At 35.9% G+C, this 19,366-nt stretch overlaps 1 protein-coding gene across 3 annotated transcripts in view; it reads right to left on the bottom strand.

Annotated features, from left to right (window-relative positions):
- The window catches only part of NEBL (nebulette), a 246,448-nt gene that overhangs the window by 94,039 nt on the left and 133,043 nt on the right, over positions 1-19,366 (bottom strand). The window lies entirely within an intron of this gene.

The raw sequence follows: 19,366 nt of genomic DNA on the forward strand, positions 1-19,366 counted from the left end.
TTTTCTATTTTATCATTTGTTAAAATGAAGATTAAATCCTTAACAATTTTGCATTTCCACTCTAAATTTAATTTTCACACTAATCAGAAGCTTGGAATATCCTTCACAAGTTAATGCAGCAGGAGACAAAATAACTGCATTGCCACCATTTCATCTACTCTACCTGACCCAGTTGCAGATCTCCCCTCTCTTGCCTATCATCATAAATTCCCTTTCACCTTACTCAAGTGTCCAAACAGGTAGTCATCCACCAGAGCTAATGGCAGAGCAGCAGACTCTGCTAGTCACTGTAACCAGTGGAGAGCAGCACACACCCAAGTTATCCGCCCTGCAGAAGATGGATAGTAAATGAAATTAACAGTTGACTTGGTTACTGTGTGAGGTTTCCGTAAAACCTAAATCACATTCAGCAAAGGAGAGATTCAAAAGGGAAGATGTGGCTTCTCTCTTTGTATTCCTCAAATGCAGAAAGGTTTAAATACTATAAGATTTCCATTCAGAAAAATTTCACTTTAGCCAAACATAAAAGAAAATATCAGGATTGCTTTGTGAGAAATTGGAAATTTCACCTTGCTGTGAATTACAGCTAAAATTATCACCAACTGTAGGTAAAAGATATGAAGCTGGAGGTAAATATTTTTAATTTTGCACCAGAACATTCTAAACAGCTAAAGATGCTCCCCTTTTCCTTTCAGTGATTAATGTAATCTAATAAGTACATTATTACACTACATCACAAGCAATGAAAAGATACATTTTGCTTACAAACAGACTCATTCTCTTTCATGTATTCTCTTAGCTTTACAGACTGGGTATGAAGAATTTTTCTTGTGGCATTATTTAGAAGTCAACTGCCTGAACTGAGAAGATTGGGCCTTTTCTACAAATTTAATTCAGTTATGATTATATCCATCCACCTATCACCTCATAAGTAATACATCATCTTGAAAATCTTTATTACTTTACTGTTCTAGAAAATTTCAGGTTTCTATGATTCTCATGTAAGTTTAATCTCGCATTTAATTGCTTGTGGCAGCTGATAAAATAAAAAGCTAAGTTCTTCATTAACAGTTATTTAAAATCTTACATTTTAAAATGCAAAGATTAAAAAAGAAAGAAAATTCTGGCACTTGGTCATTGATGAAAAATTTAACTTCATTTTTTTATCAAGACAAATAAATTAAATCATAAATTATTGTTGGGGAAAGTAGAATAACAAAATAAATAAAATACAGTAATCGTGCAAAACATTGAATGCCCTTAATGTTCATAGAACCCTGACTCTCGTGTAGTTTTCCTTCACTTTGTGAACTGTGATCAATGTAAGATTCAAACAAGGCAACAAGTTACACACACGTTGTATCCAGGACAGTTTAAATCTGGAGGGCTGTAGTCAGGCTTTTGTCCTAGCATACTGTTCCACTTTAAGACATCTATACAGAAGAGCTTTTATTATGAATTTAGCAGCATATTCAAAGACAAAGCGCATTCTGAAAATATCCATTATTTTGAAGAGACTGAATATGTAAGGATTGATATATAGCTCATTTATCCAAAAAGCTTCCATTTCAAAATAATTTGCTGGAATAAATATTATTTTGTAGTGTTTATAAAAAACTGCAAAGGATTTTGAAAGAAAACTGTTAATAACTCTGCACTGAAAGGAACCTTATAGCAAAGAACTTTGTACTGAGGGCTCTCTGGACCATCTAATCCCATAATTGAGTTCCCAGTTGTGATGCAGGAGAGCAACTTACCAGTTCTTAAGCACTGACTACAGTGTTGAAGAAAACACACTAAAAATACATACAATAGCTAGCAATAATGCCACTCTTTTTTACAATGATATACACACGTTTCCATGACAACAGTGATACGACGATAAAAACATCTTCCATCATCCACTGAAAAAAACATTTCAGCTTGTATCATCGATGAAGTGGCAAGCACCTAATTTAGAAATGTCAGCATGCATTCAAAGAAATGCATATAATATTCTTACAGGATTTTACTGAATAACTGAACCAGATTAAATTGATTCATTACTGGGCAAATTTTTTTAGCCTCCAAAGCTAGTTACATAAAACTTTACCTCTTGCTTTAGTCATTGCCTAGCAGCAAGACTTCAGATTAAAAATTTCTTTTCCTGTGGAAATCTCTTCTTCATGTATCAAATACAAGCTGATCTATCATTTCACAAAGAAACAGTGCATACAGTAGCAGCTATACACATCAAAAACTTTGAGAATGCAACTTTGTTCAGGCCCAAAGAATAGGCCTGAAAACTCACTCTTCCATTGTCATTGAATTCAGCACAATACATTATTTTCCTCACTACTTTTCAAAAAAAAATCACAACAAATCAGCACTATTGCTATAACCACAGAAAATCTGGAACATTAATAACATTCTTTCCCACTGAATTCCAGACAGTTTAAAGTAAGAATCTCCGTCCTATTTTAAAATTGTCTTCATTTTGCTCCATCATTCACACAGATGTATGTATGCATATATATAAATATTACTATAATTTTTAGTTTATCAATTCTATCATTTGCTTTCACACTAGAGCATCGCCTTGCTTCTACTCTGGACCATTTTCTTAAAGTGTCTCACTGCTTCTTTCTTAACATAACTGTGTTGTCATTCCTGGAATACGATTACCCCTGTAAACAATTCTACTGAAATTAGGGGAAGTCAACTTGCAGTTACCTGGATACTCACATTTCTAAGCAAGCAGATGCGTCGTGAAAAGTGCCACCATAACACTTACAAAAAGTTCTCAAATTTTACTACAGGAAATAATAGTTTCCAAAAGTTAATAATACCAATTCAGTCCTGCAATGCTCGTCATGTAACACAGTACACCCAAATTACCATATTAAAAGCACACTGAATTACAGTTCATCAAATCAAGGAAAGCTAATGCCTGCGCCAAGTGAAATAGTGCAGCAAGTATCTTCTGAGAAGAGAAAGGCTAAAGAAACACTATACCAAGCATTTTGTACATCACAAATTATCCAGAAATTCTGCCCTCAGGCAAGATCTCTTGTTGCCATTAACAACATTAAAAAAACAATAAGTGCTTTATCCTCATACAACTTCTTGTGGATAAGATTTTGAAGAATTTTTATAAATAGAGGGCTAGAGCCTTTGAGGGGGGTGACAGGCAGAGGGTAACGAGTCAGAGCACAGCACAGTCAGAGATTGGGATGTGCAGCAGGAATTGTTCAGAGAACAAGCTGCTTTCTTAGAATACCTGGAATTTTTTTTAGAGAATTCAGACCTACTCTACAGAATTGTTCCTTGCTATACATCTGATGATACATGACCATGCTATAATTCTGCTTTACAACCTGGCAAACAAGGGGTCATGAAGTAAAGCAGCATCCCTGCAGTACGAAAGGAAGCCTATGAAGAACCTAGGTTTCTCAGCTCCCAGACCTACAATTCCAATGCTGGTATCATTGAGCTTCTCAGTACCATCTTACCCAGCTCTTTTCCAGCAGTTTGCCTGTTATTTCCAGTATAAACTAACTCTTAGCTTCTATTCTACCTACAGCATCGAAGACTGAAGGCTTTATCTAGAACATGCTGCTATCTGTTAAACAAATTTTAGAGTTAATATAACTATAAAAGTAATAAAAGAAAAAGTGGGAGAAAAACAGCTTTAACTTAGGATTTTACCCTGAATTATAATTAGTGAGCAACTAGGTTAACATGCAGTACAGGGTTAGAATAACTGTGCAGGTACTTGTTATGCAAATTAATTTGAATGTCTCAGAATTACTGGTAGCAGCCATTTGGCATGAAATGAGTAAAATAACCTCTGAAAGCTGGGCAAATATTTCTTCCTTGTCTTTTGAAGCCTAAATTAAAGTTACATTAAGGCGTTCTTATACCGAAATAAAAAGAATAAGTGATACTAAAAAGTTATGAGTCCTGTTGAGTACATTTCTATTTAAATTGCATTTTTTGTAAATACTTCTTTTTTTCTTTTTTCTTTTATATACATATACAAACCACCACCAGAGAATTAATCTATGCTGGGTCCTAAGGCCTAGCTTTGAAGAGCTTTTAGTCATTTTATCTCTTCAATAATCTCATGGGAAGTCTGAGCCTGCCTTTCAGCAAAAAACTCTCAAAAGCCCAAGGCTGCCTCCAGAAGTATTTTGCCTGCCTTCAGGTCTGTGGTAAACAAATTTTGGCAGCTTTACACTACAGCCAAAGAAATTTCTCAATCTCATCAAAAAGTGTAAGCAATAATGATAATCTGTAATACAAAACTACAAATCCTAAGGGCAGGAAGTGCCTAATCTCATATACATATATGCTATTCTGCAGCCAAAAGTTATCTGCATGTTTCATTGCCTTTTAATTTTTTCAAATCATCTCTTTGCAAGATGAAGCTCTAATATGTTCTCTGTTGAAATCTGAGGTGTCAGACTCAGCTGCCTTACGCTTATATTTAAATCCTATATATTAACACCCTGTACAGCACAGTACTTGATAAATGCTACCCACAGGGTTGGTTTTTTGTTGTTGTTTTTATGCTTGTTTGTAAAAATGTTGACAAGTACAAAACAAATAGGTAAAAAATGAGCATCAAGGTCATATTAATCTTACATTTGCCATGATCTTATTGTCCCATCATCATTAAATTCACAAAGAGCCTTTGGAACAGAAGTCAAAACACTGCCACTCCATCCCTACTGCCTGACAACCACATCACTCAGACACAGCTCTGCTCTCTCCTGAGGCCCTTCTCTGATCCAGGAACCCTCTGTTCCTTTCTACACCATAGCACAACTTCAGCAATATTCCTGACAGGACCCCCATCAAAGCCAGGATTAGGGCACCCATCTTGGGCTTAAACACCTTTGGGGCTGGAAGCAGGATTTATCACTTCCTAGATGACTGCCATCACAGCTGAACCAAGGAAAACAGTCTCAAGTCTTCCTTAGACTAAAAGCCAGCCCTGTTTCTGAGCAAGCACATTTGCCAGGCACACATTGCAGTTGCAGGGGGACAGAGAGGCTCCACATTACATAGAAAGGCTTTGGATGGGAGGTAAACAACAGGCAGCAAAGAGCAGTTTGGAAGGAGAATGCTAAACACTGACATGATGCTGGAATAGCTCTGTAGACTTTACTGCTCTCTTCTCAGACACCTGGACACAAATTCTCAAAAACAGCATTCTGGACCATTCTCACTTTAGCACCAAAAGGTTTTGGAGATGTCACAATCCTCATCTTCTTAATTTATGAAGTCAGATTATCTGACTTCAGTCTACAGCATAACTGCAGAATCTTTCTAATATCAAAATTTTTCCAATGCTAGACCCGTGAGACCAACCTGAGTTTTTCAGAAAAGTACCTGGGTAACTTCATAATGACTTAGAGGCTCACAGAGATATATTTATCAGACGACCAGCAACGAATAACAAATTAAGAGAGAAAAAGGTTAAAAATGCAAGTTAGATGGTCACACACACTATTAGACAAAATAAAATCTGTTAATTGCCAAGGGAAATATGCATATACATGTTAGCTGCTTTCAAAAAGGACAGTGCAAACCACCTTACATGAAACAGTTAACCATCTTAAAACAAAAACTAGGAAAGAGATTTTCCCTGGAAGAAACACTTTTTGAGTCTCAACTTTTAAGAAGCAGAAGGTCATTTCAAGGACAAAACTTCCAAAGCTCAAACAATTGAACCCATATCTTATATACAATATAATACAAAGAAAAAAAAGTCAGAGAAAGTGACAAAGCATTTTAAGTCTGCTCTCAGGTTTAATGACCATGAATGATATAGCTTCTGTCTCATCTTGAGTCAAACAAAATACTAAGATTTCACTACATAAACTTCAATTAGCTTTTTTTGGAAGGCTGTTTCTATCTGGATTTTAACTGCAGAACTGTCATCTTTGTTCCAACTATGACTTAATAGATGTACAGATACAAGTTATGCAAGCAGATAAGTGAATTTTGACCACATGTAGAAATCTAGATTAATATCTAATTTACCCAATTTAATCAAAATTAAGATTTGCTACATTACATTTTGTTTGCCTCTATTTCCTGCTCAAGTCTATCAGACTTTCCTGCTTTGCCTTAATTTGCAAAGCACAGAAATTCTGTTCTAACTTGTTTCTGTAAATGGCTTCCAGACAATGCAATATGGATATTCCTCATAGATTTTCTGTCCACAACAAATTATAATTCATTTTGCTGAAGACTAATGATGTATCTTAATCAACTACTTATCCCTCGTATTCTAGAGGAAACAGACTGTTAAAAAATGAACAGGTTCTAAGATTTTAAAACAATTAAAGTACATGGCTATCTCATGTAGATAGCCATCATATTCACGTCAATATAGACCACATGAAATTAAGACCTAAGAGTCTACTTCTGCCAAATTGGGATTATGTTTAAGATTAAACATATGACAAATTGTCTACCGTACACAAATCTTATGCATGAAAATGGTAGGATCTGTAATTAGGAGAAAATATTAGACGTGCTTAGTACCCATTATCTTACTGCTCCCAAACAATGTATAATAGAGTAATAGGCTAAGCATCTGAATCACTGCATTTGAAATAACAACAGCTTAGATGTTCTCTGTTTCCGTATTTAGGTTTTAGTCAAAAGCATGACTTTTTAGGTGCAGAATGCAAAGACTGCATTTATATTAATATATAGAACAAAGTCAATAGACTTACGTAGTTTTAACATTACCTAACTTCTTTTACAGAGTATCCTTTCAACAACTAATTACAAAAAAAAAACCTTCTCCATGAAAAATAAACCTAATTATAAACAGGTTAACTTCATGCAAGCTTTGAAACTATTCCTGCTCAGATCATGATGATCTGAAGAATACAAGAGTACAGAAACTCTCATACAATAAAGCACTGAGACAAGAAACTGCTGAAATCACTACTAATGTAAATGCTATTTTTACAACCCCATAAGATGGGATCTTTTCAGGCAAACTGCAGAGATCCAGAGCTGATATGCTCTACTGCTGTAATCAATATATGTATTACAGATACAAAAAAAAAAAACAGGTTTGAGTCGCGGAGAGCTCAAAAAAACAGACCAAAGTTATCTAAACTTTAAAAGAAGTTAGGAAGTTAGGTATAAACAGAAGATGAGATCGTAAAGTAAATCGAAGTTAACAGTTAAAAGCCAGGTTTCTTTTTTTTTTTTTTTTCCAGAACTGCTACATGGTTTAGTCTACCATATTCTGAATTGCACAATAATACCCTGCCAAGAGCTGTAAATATGCTCATTGAACACTGAAATGGAAAAGTCTACTCATTCTCTGTCCATGGGAAAATGTAGTTTGGAATTGAACGCTGTTCCTCTATCACCTGTTATAAACTGAAATAAACATTATTTGTATCAATTCATTTCTAAATTGGAAGAGACCAAAAGGTTTTCGCATCTTCACTCGTTATCAAAGAGCATATACAGGTTTTCAGTCTAATTATGTTTAATGCGGTCTGTCATTATTTAAAATTTATGAAGGTATAGAAATGTCTTCCTCTACATCACCAGTTTGAAGAATTCAATCAGAAGTCTGTAGATCCTAGCTTCAATTGGACAGCCCCATGTTCTGCTATATGGCGTCTCAGTTTCCCACCATCTCTTTTCACCTACATGTCCTAATCTTTCACTCAAAAAATTTAAAAACAAGAAAGAGCTTTGTCTTTATAAATAACTAAGCAGCACTTGTTCAAAACATATCAGCATGAAGAATTTGTTCTGTATTTACTCTGAGCAGTCTGGTGGAATGAGAGTTCAGAATGATGGACGGTGTTTGGAATAAAGAGAAAAATGGAGGGAGAGTTGACATTAGTACAGCTCTTCTTTTGTTCACTGTGAATATTAATGACTTCTGCTCAGTCTTTCATCAAAAATTCGTTCAGAATGCTGTGTTACTGGAAAAAAATGCTCCTCTTGGAGAGGCATAGTCATGTCACTGCTGAATCAGAAGCTGGCAACAGCTACAATACATATTTTTAAAGTGTACATTTGCCTTTTGAATAACAGTTTAGCACAGTAAGATTAAATAACATGCCCTCTATACCCCAGCTTATGATTTTGAAAATGCTGTCTCTTTGCACCTATTCTTCAAAAACTCAACTGGAAAAAATGTGAAGTTATAAGACAGTTTAAGACAAGAATGATTGTGGATGGCAAACAAAAGATTGCAATTATTAAAAAAAAAGGAACAAAAAAATAATACAGAGATACAGAAACATAGAAAAGAAAGTATTTCACAACCACGAACAGTCCACAGCTCTACCATATACCATGTATTCTTTTTTCTTTTACTTTCCACATCTATTGCCACTATTCTGAGAACATGCATTGTACCACGTGAAATTTAACCTGAACTTAATTTTTAGTCGCATTGTTATATTCCCTTCCATAAACTTGTTTTAAGTCCCAAATTCATCTGTAACGACAGATTTTTCTGTTAGGGTGAAATGTGAATTGGTTTGTTAGAGGCTGTATTTACATGAAACATATGTGCAGAAGACATTGCTTCAATTCCATTTAGTATTCTATCCACCTTAGCTTTATATTTTTCCCAGAAACAAAAACATTTTTTGTGGAATAGTGGTTAAAAAGATGTTAATTTTTCCTACAGACAGTTGCAGCCACATGATTTCCTCACTACCACTGTGGCTTCCCGTTCCTTTTTCCAACTCCATTCACTAGTGGTGCTTGGCTGCACAAAGCTACCACTATAATTTTGGATTTATGGAAGGAAAAAAAACAGAAAAGCTGGCAGCATAAAGCTTGCCATCTGAGACCTAGAGCTGACCATGTTTACAGAGGCCTTCGTACAAAAGCAATTCAGGATGTCAGGATGACTGCTATACTCATCCTGCCTCAGCCTTCTTATCCTGTCTCCAGTCACTGAATACCCTAATCACAGCTAAGTTCCTCCTGGCTAGATTGAAAGAACCTCTGGAATCATCAGCTTCCTGCTTCTCATTCCCCGTTTCATTTACTCTAAGCATTGCCCTCAGGCTATGTCATACTAGCCCACTCCCACTAAACATTACCACAGACTCCAAACTCCAGGTCAGAGGTAATTTTGGTGAGACCACCTACACAGAAGTTTCTTGCATATCTTGTGAAAACCACAGCAGGTCTTACAGATCCCACTGGTAATATCACAAGCACACTGCACAAATACAAGGTTTATATGGCAGAGAGCTGAAAAGGGTGATGGGGAAGAAAGGTCAGCTCCTGCAAAACTGCTAGGATGAAGACAGCCACAGTGAAAATTCATTTTCCCATGCTTCCCCCAGGCTAACCTTTTCTCTGTTCCCACCTCATACCAATTTCTCTATCACTGCTATGTTCACACAGACTCCACATGTCTAAGTCCCCTTCCATTTGAGCTGGAGCACGCTCTCTGAGTTTGATGAGCCCAATCTTTAAAAATTACTTATATACCAAATACACTCCAGAGCAAAGCCAAGAAAGTTTAATCGCAGTAAGTCTTCTGGTCAGTGACCATTCACAAGACGTCCCTACTAAGCAGATGCTGGCATAGAGAAAGACAAATTTCTTCCCACACACACAAAAAAAAGACTGATCACAGCCAGAGCAAGTTACATCATGAAAAACACACCCCATGAAACTCAGTTCATATTTTTCTACTTGTGAATACTTTCACAAGTAGTACCAGAAAGCTACTTCTGGCAGATAAGTTCCTAATGAGGGAAGGGGGAATTACCAGTAATGGGAATAGGTAACTGTAGTAAAACTAGATTCAAGAAGAAAAATCAGAAACAGCTGCTAAATTTTGACATGGAAAAGATACACAGTCACCATTATTGAAGAGCAGGACTGTTTTCAAGTATATGTTAATTTTAAAAGAGATCTTGCTTACCGTTGTTTTGAACAACAGTTAAATAGTGATCAAAAATACTCAACAAATGCTATTACTTCACAATTAGTTTTAAAAAATGTTTAGTGCATATCTGTCATTTATTCTCACCAAGTTACAGGCAAGATGACTACATTCAAACTGGTATACCAAAAAGTAACATATGCTGTTTTGGCTGGCCATCATTATTTCCAACAAAAATACCATCTTGGCAAGTACTCATTCAAGGTCTTTTAGTAAATCACTTGAAATCCTGGAGAGAATAAAACTAAATAAACCCTGTGATCACAGTGTATACTGAAAAACAGTAAGAGCGATACCAAGATTTAGAGGCATTTCATTTAAAAATTTCATTTGTCGCACTGTACTCCTAAACAAATCGAATCCCAAAAGATACCTTCTCTTGTTAAGAACATCTTCTTCCAATTTTAATGAAGAAAATGAAGATTGTAGTTCTTGTCACATTTAGTGCATCCTGTTACAGTGCAGAAATGCAGCATTAGGGCAGGAAGAAACAGTAGTCATATTAGTCTATGTTAACACAATAGCTTTTCCTCTTCCTCCATTGCTCCCTCCCTCCTGTCAAGCATTCTCTGAATCTCTTAACTACTCTTTTTCTCACCGATCATTCAAAAAAAAAAAAAAGGCTGAAAGCTATGAATCAAGAATGCTTCAATATCAATGGATCACCACAGTATCTCTGGATATGGTTAGTTTTCCTTCTTTGACATCCCTGTTTTCACCCAAATAGGAGCTGGGGTATAGTTGTACTAATATACTACTCTTCTCCTTTCAAAACAGGAATGTTTCAAGCCTTCTCCAACAGAAACAAGTTTTAACCACATAAAATATTCACTACTGTACACTGATACGAGAACTCTGTATTGATTACTGTAATTTAAGTTACAGTGCTCCTCTAGGCATCTTTTGAAGGAAGAGAGTCATTAGTAATAACATTTGAATCCTTTCTAAAGAAATGCCAATGGATGCCAAAATGAGACTGAATAAATGACCACAGACAAAAATCAAATGAAAGGTCATTAAAGTCACAAAATACTTTAAAAGATATGTTCCATTTCATTCATAATTCAAAAGACTGGAAAAATATGTTTAATACTAATACTATTGGAAAGGCTACCAAAAGCCTCATGATTCTACTCAAAGCTGCATTAAACTGGAGTTATGAACAAAAACTTGTATCACCGACTTCAGACTTAACTGATTTTTTCACGAGTCGCAGAATTATAAAGGGCTGACAGGGGAAGTCAGCGTCTGCAGTCCCTGCCAAGTGAGAAATTAATTCTCAGGTCTCCATGCCACCCCTGCACCTCTTGACCTGCCTTAGCCTTTCCCACACCACATCCACAATTTAAGCCAGACAGTGGCTGGTCCAAGGTGCTTCCTGGAAGCAGCCCAGCATGCCTACTGGCTGCCACTTTGTATTCTGCACATAACACTTTTTACAAAACACACAGGAAGTTTCAGAATGCTACCTTTCTGTTGAATTTGGTCAAAATAAACAGTTTGAATGATCATTAAGAGTGAGTGTCAAATAAGACGAATGGACAACACAATCAGGCCACATCTCTAAAGCTTAAGCAAAAAAAGAAGTTATCCCAAAGTGAAGTATAGGCATGGAACAGTCAAAGCTAAGGTTAAAAGAAACCAATCCTGAAAACACGAATTTTCAGACAGAAGCCCACTGTGATGTATATTTCTCACCCTTTTGGTCTATAAAAAAATCATAATAATTCATACAGTAATTAACGCATCAAAAATAAATAGCATAAATATATTAATGTACTTTGCTGGAAAAACAAAAAGCTCTAATCTAATTTTAAGGCTTTTTATTATTATTATTTTTAATGATTTAATAGATGATCTGCCAGTAACAGAGCTATAGCATTGCTAGACAGAACACTAAGGTGGATGAATTTATTCTATTTTGATTAATACTGTTTCTTTTGCTTGGAGTAAGAACAAGAGAAACTTACTTCTTCAGTCAAAGTCCTCTCATTTTTCAGCAATCTTAATCTATTTCCATTAATTTTCCAGTATTTTCTTTGAAAAAAATGTTGTGTTTCATAAAGAAGAAATTGAACTCACAGCTCTAATTCTACTTGGAGTTCTGCATTACAACTTTTTTCATCCCTAGATATTTCTACAACTGACAGCAGAATACAGAATAAATTCATACTCTTATATACAAGTTCACACATCAGCAAAGATCACATTCCCCTTTATTTACAGTAATAGCCAAATATCCATGATTATATCAAAATTACACAGGAACAGAATACAGCCCAAGCATCTTTAGATTAACTTACAGCATGCTACTACTACTTTATCTTTGGAAGGCGGAAAACGTTATTTTATCATAGGAACTACACAAGATGTCTGCTTTTGTACCTTCAAGTTTTTTATGGAGTTTTGTTGCTACAGTTCTGCAGCAGGCTCCATAAAGGTAAATATCTGCCTTCATGTAAAGCAATAAAGGTTTCACAGTAAAGAAAAAAAAGTCCACCCATATGAATTTCTTCAAAGGAGTAGTGAAACTACTTAACTCTATAATCAAAATCGCATGCAAAAGGAAATGATAATGCAAATTATCTGTATAATGTAGAGGAAAAACATGCAAATCTATAATTTATGTTTACCAGAAATTGACCCTAATAGTTTGAATAAACCAGAGATTGCTCCATTCAAAGATACAGACCTGGTTTGAGTCCCTTCAGAAATATAATGCACACTCTCCTTACTTAAACAAGTAGGAGACCATACACAAGTTACAGAAAACATGACTTGCATTCTGCAACAGTTATGCAAGAAAGAGACAGAGAGCCAACCAGCAGGGATATCAGAGACCATCTCTGACTGTGCAGAAAATAAAAGCCTTACGCACACTCACAATTCTAGCTCACAATAAACAAATCATTTATCTCTTAAGAGAAAGTGTGTCACATTACAAACAAAAAGCAATCAATGTCTTAATATTTGTACCAATTACATAAAAACTATTGTCTTTATGCTTTCTAAGGGAAAATCTGTATCGCTACAGGCAAATAAATTGGTAACAGAGGGTCAACACAAGCATTTATTGCCATTGCGAGAGTTGTATACTCACTACAGTATTTCAACACACTCTCAAACCACCTCTTCTCTCTTTATGGAGGACATTTTAATTGTACAGATTCAATACTCATCCACTTATTCTGAACACTAATCTTTTGAAAATCACTCTATAAAAAACACATTTGATGAAAAGCTAGTTTGCATGAAAATGCCAAGAGGCATATACAAAGTGGTAATTCATATACCAAAACAAAATTATGAAGTCTGTGCAAAATGAACTGCACCCATTATCTATATAAAAACCAGATTATCACAGGACAATTTTTCTTTGTATCAAAACATACTGAAATTGCAGAATAACAACTTAAGAAGGTTAAGCAGTTCCTGTATTATCCCACACTCCTTTAACTGTTTGATTTAGCAATGCATTCTTATCCTGTAGTACAGTTGGCACAGAAGTCCAAGAAGCAAACTTCTTCCTTAAATTTCTATTTTTATAACTGAAGGACATGAATTGTCTATTCCCGTCATCTTTTTTAATTTCACCATTCACGAGAAGAGGAAAAACAGGGACACCTTTGCCTAATGTTTATCTTTTCCTTATAATTGTAGTTTTAAAAAAAAAATCAGACAGAAAAATTGAAGTGTTTTCTGAAAACATAATAGAAAAATCCAACATTAAAGACAACCTGAATAAAGGTACAAATTAACACATATAAAGCCAGTATCTGAAAAGTAACTTCTCAACAATAATAGAAGCTTCTCCTGTGAATCTGCGCAATCATTAAGCATTTGCGATTCTCTCTTTTTATGAGCATAAATAACTAGGAATTGTATTGAAAATTTATTTTAGATCTCTGAAGCATTCTAAAATTCATAATGAACTTGCTCCAGAGGATAATTTCCTCATAGGTAGCTGTACAATCAATGAATATACTGATGTTATAGTATAGCAGGGAGCTTGGCTACGTAGTTATTACACCAAAGCAGAAAACAGAAAAGATAGGGACACTTACCGTATCCTGGGCTCACTTAGGAAATTCCAGTGGAGTGGATCTCCAGAAGAGATCCTTCCCTACTGATAGTCAGCTCTTAAATGGGTCTAGGAAAGGTGGAGCCTGGCTCCACCCCTTCCGGCAGCACAGGTGAATTGCCTTCAGCTGTGCTCCCATGGCTGACTCATTGCTCGCCTCAGGTGATCAATCAGAGGTTCAGGCCGTGATTCAGCAGTTCCCATACAGATAGCCTATCTCTACTCTTGCATGTCTAGGCCCAACTGCCTGAAGAACCCTACTGTCAAACACTGTACAGCCCTAAAACCCTTGAAGAAGGGTGTTCTGTACTGATCACCCCCACTGCAAAGCTTGGAAATCATAAAGCTCTCTGAAACTGAAGAACGTCCCAAAACTGAAAGCTTTCTGTTACTTTGGGGTGCTCTCAGCACACACATCAGAACTCTAGCTCCATGCTGAGGATTCAACGTTGCAGGAGAAAGGCCCTCATTTCAAGTCACTGGAAAACTCTTACAAAGTTCACCATTCCTATGAAGCAGGATCTATATTTAGCTTAGTACAGAATAATGAAAAAGGCCCAGATAATATTTAAGGAGAATTTGCTGTCCATTTTTGAGTGGACACATTTCTTTCATTCAGCATTAATTCTGCACTCTGTGATGCAGCACACTTTTGTCACAGCTTGAACAAAAACAATGCACCAGCACAGTTTTTCACAACAGTAAAATCAGGGATGAACATTAGGGGTGGAGAAGCACTAAGGGCTGAAAACTTTTAATTATTTGTCTGAGCTACTCACATTACTCCCAGGCTACTACAGACAGGGACTAGATTATCATCTTCAGCCTCACCCTTGGTGAAATTTTCTCCATGCACACAGCAATTATAACAGCTTAAACTGAAATTTAAGCTTATTGAATTAGCTCTGCCAAAACTGTGGCCTGGTGGCTCTTAAATCACTGTCATCTGTATGAGAAGTGCTTTTGCTACCCACCTTATTAGTTTCTTCGCACTTCCCATCTAGTACTAAACATACCGCTGAAGTTTCACAGTTCAATTATACCAACTCAGAGATTCATCATCACTTAAAAGAGCAATTCTGGCCTTTCACCTTGCCACATGACAAGTGCTAGCGTCCAGCACGGACAGATGGGAATATAGTCTGCACTGTCATGCTAGACAGTTGTAGAATCTCTTTCAAGAGCAACACAGCAGTAGAGCAGCTCCAAATGACTGTCAAATCACAGCCTGAAATATTTTTTCTTGCCAGTCACCAGCCTCCTTTCTGTGTACAAAAGACCCAGCGTTTCATTTTTATAAATTTTGTTTTTTGCCATCCCTTACTCCTGGCAAGTGTAGGCAAACCCCTCTTGAATCTATCATTCCTTGCAGCAGAATGTAAATGATAAACAATATATTAAAATCTACACACATCCACTGGAATTCCATCAATACTGGTTAATAAAAACAACTTTCCCACTTGCAGCAAAAAGGCATAACTGAATTCAGCTCACTTGCCTGTTCAGCAAGCAGAACAAGTATGTGAATACATTAAAAATAAATTGCAAAGTAAAAAGAGAGTGATCTCAGGACAAAAATCTACAGTAACCAATGATCAGCAAGTCTGGGCACAACAGTCACTTTGAAGAGGAGTTTCTTAAACTTCTGTTCCTATCCAGATCCTACAGTTGCCCCAAGTCTGCTGGGTTCACTGAATACACCCTAAGAAACTGTAATTCTTGAACATCACAGACATTGCTCATCTCTGTGAAAGCCCTTCATCATGCATTACTCCTTGCTTAACTCCTACATAATCACTAGAATTTCAAAGGAGGAAGTTAATTATTTATGTAAGACCCAACAACAGTCTATGTAGAGAAGGCCTTCCAGCATGTTATTCCTCCAGTTCTCTCGGGCCTTGCAGTCAGCAAAGATTATCAACAAACGAAAGCAAAGCGTATGCAGTGACAAGAAAAGTTGGACATTTTAAAGACTAGATACTCTGGGGAAGTTAGGCATGTGGTAAGGTAGCAAGTCAAGAGAAGCAAGCTTCAGGAGAAGCAAGTTTCATTTTCTGTACACTGCAGTCCACAGTGTGCACATGTAGAAGGCACACATAAAACATGTGAAAGACAACAGGAAAAAAAGATTGCTGTACAAATGGGGAATATATCAGGACCTTGCAGCTCTTCCCTTCAGCAAATGAGAGCATATCTTTCTCATACAGATGTACACCCTGTTTGCAGCTGGCTTGCCCTTTTCTCTCACAATGCATTTTTCATTCTAAAGCCCTTGAGTCTGAGCCCCAAAGTCTGAGGATTGTAAAGCAGTCAGGCAGAGAACAAGAAGAATCTACAAACACTCGCAGAAAAGAACTAAAAATTGCTTAAGTCCTTTCACATGTTTGGAAGAAAATTACTGCAGGTCTCAAACATAACTACTTTGATGCTGAGCTGAGAAAGACACATAAGACTGCATTTAAGATGTCCACTCTCTACATGTCACTATACATGTAGTATATAAAAGTATCTGATCTAGGCCACGTTACCTCCAGATAAAATCTTATCTGCATTTAGCTGTCTTCAGGGCTGTTGTCAAGTCCAAGACTTCTGATATGTCTCTGTTATAAAAAAGTCTCTACACAATACAAAAGCTACTTCCTTCTCACAGTTGAATGAATAGTTGGCACTCAAACAGCTTGTTTTTCCAATCCCCAGGATAATTTATGTTGTCCTTCCTTGAATTCTGGGGAATAGAGAAGGGGAATACAGTGATTCCAAATCTACCTCAGCACATGGATGCAACATTCCGGTATCAGTCCTGATTCTCTGCAATCAGTTAGTCAACGTAGTAAATACATTGTTCTGCGTCTGCCCAGCATTGCTCTTGCTGAGGATCATACTTACAAGGATCATACTAGTTCATTTGCACTTGTACTACAATAAGAGAAGTAATTAATTACAAAGAAGTCCAAATATTATTGGGTTTACAAAACCATCTCATTTTGTGATATGCACCGTTTGTTTTCCAGTTTCACAAACATTTTACTATGAAAAATATGTATTTTGTGATTCTGACTTTGACACTTAACACGGAATCTGAAATCACTCTATAATGGCAATTCTTAAAAGATCACCATGTTCTCTCTACTTCTTGTATTACTTACTTTTGTATCTGCATCATTTACCAACAAAGGTATCATCTCACTGTTTAGAGAAATAATAAAAACATTTAAAAAGTGTTTGACCAAGGATCAGCCCCTGTGGAAATGACTAAAACCATTTAGTAACAACTACATCTCAAAACCTGCCAGTCAGCCATCAAACAGATGCTTTGCTTATCACAGGTAACAAATATTCTTTAAACAAACAGCCACATGTGGTCTAGTTCCAAGTATCATTACGAAGGGGAATGGACATGCCTTTCTGCTTCATCCCAAATACACTGTATTTTTTTATATCTCCTACATGTAATTCAAAAAATATCTAAATAATAAATGTAAGAAATTGAATCAGTAAGATTTTACTGATTTCAAATACAAATTCAACATGTAAAGTGCAAGGACAAATTGGAAAGAATCACATTAAAACCACATTCCATTGCATTGAAATAAGATTACATTGGCAGGAGTTATCTTGGTTATAGCTAAAAACTACATTTTATAATGATTATTTATTTTTAAAACTTCATTATTTTTACATCTGTTAGCCATTTATAATGGACTCTTTTGCCTTTCTACATGCTTCTTATTTTGACAGGAATTTATATTCAGTATCAGCTTCTTGCCATCTTTTACATGAACGTTTCAAATTTCATATTTTAAACATAAATATTATATGAATGTTTTATCTCTGTTACTGTATTAGGAATTTAAGAGAGTCTAGAACTACCTCAGACCAGAGGTCCATCTGGCCTTGTGTCCTTTATTCAAGAACAGCTGCAAGCATTAGTGAGCCTCAATAAGGACATGGGAAATATACGATACTTCCCCCACTTACACTCTCCCTGACTCCAACAGTTTTCAGTCTGGTGTATTTCCTGAGCCTGGTGTGGTTTGTCCCATTCCACAGCGGATTTTTTTTCTAAATGCTTCCCCTGTCCTTGAGCTAATATAAACTTCTTGCATTCACATGATCACCTAGTAAAAACTCCATCATTTAATACTTTTCACAAAGAAACAATTCCTCTTGCTTGTCATGATGGTGCTTCTGACTAGCTTTCTTTGTTCCTAGTTCTTGCACTTGAAGACAGGGAGCGTGGCCATTCCTTGTCTACCTTCTTTACTTTGTAGATCATTCTTTAACACCTTTATAAACTCTCAAACTTTTCCTAAGACTGGATTAATTCACTCTTCTCGATGAATTTGGTCAACTTTGATGCCCTTCCTGATCTTTTTTATTTACATATTTATTTTAACTTGAAGGCCAAAGACAAAAACATTATTCAAACAATGGGTGAATACGGGATTTTGACAGAAGGTATAATTAAGCTTTTTCTTTACTTTTCTATTGCTTTCCTATTTATTTCTAATGTTTTATTTGCTTTTTTGACATGTATTAAGCAGTGAGTTGATGCCATTATATGGCATAATAATCAGGTCCAAGGCCATTATTTTGTAAACTACATATATTTATTTGCACATTTAACCTCATTTTCAGTTTCATTGTTCAGATACTCTCTATTATAATGATTGGTTTTTGTTTTTTTTATAATCTTCATATTCTGCACTTGACTAACTGTGAATAAGTTACAATTATCACAGACTTGTTTCAGTCACTACTTACTCCTTTGGTTTGCTTACACATAAGTATAAACATATCACAGTCAGTTAAATTCTCAGTTAATTCTTTTGCTTTCACAGGGTAAAGCCTACTCAACCATAATGACTAAGGGACTGGCTTGAGAAGCCAGTTAGATTTAGAAATCTGATAGACTTAGAAACTATCCTGAATTAGGTTAAAATTGGCTACTAAAATCTGCTTCTAAAGAGATGAATAGGTTATAAGTATCCAAAAGATTTTTAATGAATTTTAAAATATTTTTTGTATTAACCAGAAAAAAAATTAGAGACAAGCTTCTCTGGAACTTTCTTATATACTTTTGTGAAATGTAAGATCCTCTATACCTCTGATCTAGGACTAGCTTACCTTGAATGACCTCATTTTCCTTTAAGAAAGAAATAGAGTAAAGCATCCAGAAGGAAGAACGCAGACAGTTACAACAGAACAATTGATGAATTATGCTTTGTTCACACATCCCTTCTGCACAGCCTTACATACAATCAGCTCAACAGTTTAGATGAGAGGTATTTCTGTGTGCAAGTACTGACACGAAGGACTTTCATAGGCAAAAATGA

Source organism: Phasianus colchicus, chromosome 6 (assembly GCF_987193195.1).
Source record: "Phasianus colchicus chromosome 6, bPhaCol1.hap1.1, whole genome shotgun sequence".
Classification (NCBI taxonomy): Eukaryota; Metazoa; Chordata; class Aves; order Galliformes; family Phasianidae; genus Phasianus; species Phasianus colchicus.